This window comes from Olea europaea, unplaced genomic scaffold, assembly GCF_002742605.1.
Source record: "Olea europaea var. sylvestris unplaced genomic scaffold, O_europaea_v1 scaffold2653, whole genome shotgun sequence".
In the NCBI taxonomy this organism is placed as follows: domain Eukaryota; kingdom Viridiplantae; phylum Streptophyta; class Magnoliopsida; order Lamiales; family Oleaceae; genus Olea; species Olea europaea.
In genome coordinates this window covers 1-2,841 of record NW_019244890.1, presented here as the reverse complement: position 1 = coordinate 2,841, position 2,841 = coordinate 1, and the positions used below count along the sequence as shown (strand labels likewise).

Here is a 2,841-nt window from a genome sequence, read left to right as displayed (position 1 = left end):
TCCCTGCTGTCAAATTGCTCTATTTCTAACAACAATCAAATAGTTTAGAATTTTGCCATTTGTACATTCCAAGATTGGACATTATTGTTGACATTTGCCCCGTTGTAAAAAACTTATTGGACAGAAAACTGAATTTTTTTTTTTTTGTTTTTTTGTTTTTTTTTTTTTTTTGGAACTGCCAAATGATACTCTGTGGCAAGTGTAACCATGGTGTACATGGGCCCAGAAGAAAAGAAAAGGCCTCACTTCTGATGCTGTGTTCAGCTGCCCAACTTGCTTTACTACCCTTTGCCTAGATTGCCAAAGGTATGCCGATAACTTTTATATGCATATTTGTCCATGTATCAAAGATTGTCGAAAAGATGCTGCATGAATTTGTATTTGCCTTTTAATTGCCAGAACAACTTAGCTTCCTTCGAGTTTTCTTTTGATTTTATTCCTTTTTAATATATTGAATTGAGTTAAATTTTCAAGTTTTTAATATAGAGAAGAACGTTTGGTTTTACTTAGTCGAATAAATTGATTGTTATCTGTCATGTAAGTAGAACATTGAAGTTGGGCAATCTTCCTTTTGAAGCGTGTTGCCAAGTCTGACATAAATGATTATTCTTATAACATATGATTTCAGTTCTTGGAGAACGACCTGAGAACTCCCCATATTAGGTTTTAGTCAAATATTATGCTCAGAGAGATGTCATAGGTTATGAAAGAATAAGATTCCACACATTGTGCCTGCAAAGAAAACCTCTGTGGTCCTTGTGGAACTAATAGTCAGCAGCATGTAGAGAGATTGTTGATAACTGTTGTTGGCAGGGGATGTCTGCCAGAGAAATGTTCCTCTTTTTATAACCTGAGACAGCAATATCAACAGCTCTATCTCCATTTCAGTTTAATTTTGCATCCTACAAGAGCTCCTTACTAGTTCAATACGGTTCTGGACGACAATATCTCAAGCAAATTACTCATGGTGATCGACTGATGTCTTCCATCTTCTATGGTAACTTGGAAGAAAAAATGTTGCAGAGTAAAGCTGCATTTTTCTGAAGCCCTTTTTAGTGTAAAATATTCCTGGACTTTAAAAAGTTCTATCCGTATTCTCCGTTTTTTAGCATCAGAATATGAATATACAAATGGGAGACACATAGCCCATAAATAAAACCTTCACAGAATAATTAGCCCCGTTTGGTCTCCATTTTTTTGTAATGAAAATGGGTGGAATAGTGTTTTTATGAAAAATGAGTGGTTGAAAAAGAAGGAAAAAATTTCGATTTACGTGTAATATTATTTTATGAAAGATTGTGTGGTTGAAAATAGAAGACAGAAAAATAGAATGTAATTTAATGGGGGCCCGTATTTGAAGTAGGGCTAGGTGGAAATCTCCTCTATCAAGTTTTCACATCCACGTATCATATGCAAAGTTAGTTTTTAACGCAATATGCATTTAAGCAATATTATGGAGTTATATAATGATTTTTCGACTCTTAGTTTCTTCTTTTATTAGTTCTTTCTACTAATTCAAATCTTTACTCTCAAGATGGCAAACATGATTAAGTCATAATCACTATCTTTCTCTATTTCTTGCAAGCATGAAAAATATGTGAATACAATAAAGAGTTCAACTCTTGTCTTGACTTTATATTCATTTTCATTGTTGTGTTAACCTTCATTTTTTATTGGCGTGTTATTGAAATCATTGCCGTTATTCTGTTCAATTTTGGTATGGTTGGTAAGTTCGATTTATTAAAGAAATCACTCAAATCCATCGTACAAACAACAAAAATAACTTATAAGTAAAAATCAAGCAAAGCTCATGATTTAAATAATATTTTATAAGTAAGAATATCACATATAAGTAAAACAATTAACATTTAAAAAAAAATCACTTTACAAGGAAAAATATGATGATAAATAAAAAAAAAAATACTTGTAAGTAATAAAATCTTTTAACTGATAAACCTTTTTGTTTTTCAAAATTTATATATTTTTCTAATGCAACCAAACACTGTATTAAACAATCTACCACCATTCAACTCGATCCAACATGTAATGTCCCATGTATATGCCTAAACCTTTAACTAATAAGTATGTCCACTTTGAAAGAGCATGTGCTCATCTTGCTCTTCATAGATTTTTATTGCCTTCTCCAAAATCTGAACTAAAGTTAACGGAATGGCGCAAGGCTTGGAGTTTTTGTAAATACTAAAAATCAATTTAAGTTGATTATACATTAAAGATGTTGAGTTGAAATATTGAGGAACACGAAAAACATCCGTGGGGATAAGATGAATACAAACTATCTCAAAGTGTACAGTATCCGTAAGTTCACGTTCACGATCGGATGTAAAGTTCAAAATTGTTACACAATTCGTAATCTTTACCTTGTACGATTTACCAAACGTGACCATTACATGTAAATTCCCTCCAAGTGAATTGATTGTAGGAGACACACAATGTAAAGTCACTAGGTTGCCATGCCTCGACAAATAATAATTTTTTAAACCCTAATGAACATGTTCATTAAGAATTAATAAAGAGAGCTGAAAAAGAAGGGAACAAAATTTAACAAATTCCCCCATGCAGGATCGAACTACAGACCTTCAGTTTACAAGACTGACGCTCTACCACTGAGCTATAGGGGCTAGCTATCAGTTTAGACAAAGTGAAATATATAATATTTAAATTAAACTATTTGATGCCATCTAACAAGTTTTGTCAAACGCCCAGCACAGTCAAGCAGTACTTTCTAGTAAGAGTGAGAGAAATGGCATCGAGAGGAGTAGGGTTAGAGATGGAGAAGATGAGCGTGGAACAGCTTAGAGCCCTAAAGGAGCAAGCCGATCT

The 2,841-nt window shown here is 33.1% G+C and overlaps 1 non-coding gene across 1 annotated transcript; it reads right to left on the bottom strand.

Annotated features, from left to right (window-relative positions):
- Positions 1–2,567: 2,567 nt before the first annotated feature.
- On the bottom strand, positions 2,568–2,639 carry TRNAT-UGU. The gene has a single exon. It is a non-coding gene; the product is annotated as a tRNA-Thr (tRNA).
- Between the last annotated feature and the right edge of the window lie 202 nt (positions 2,640–2,841).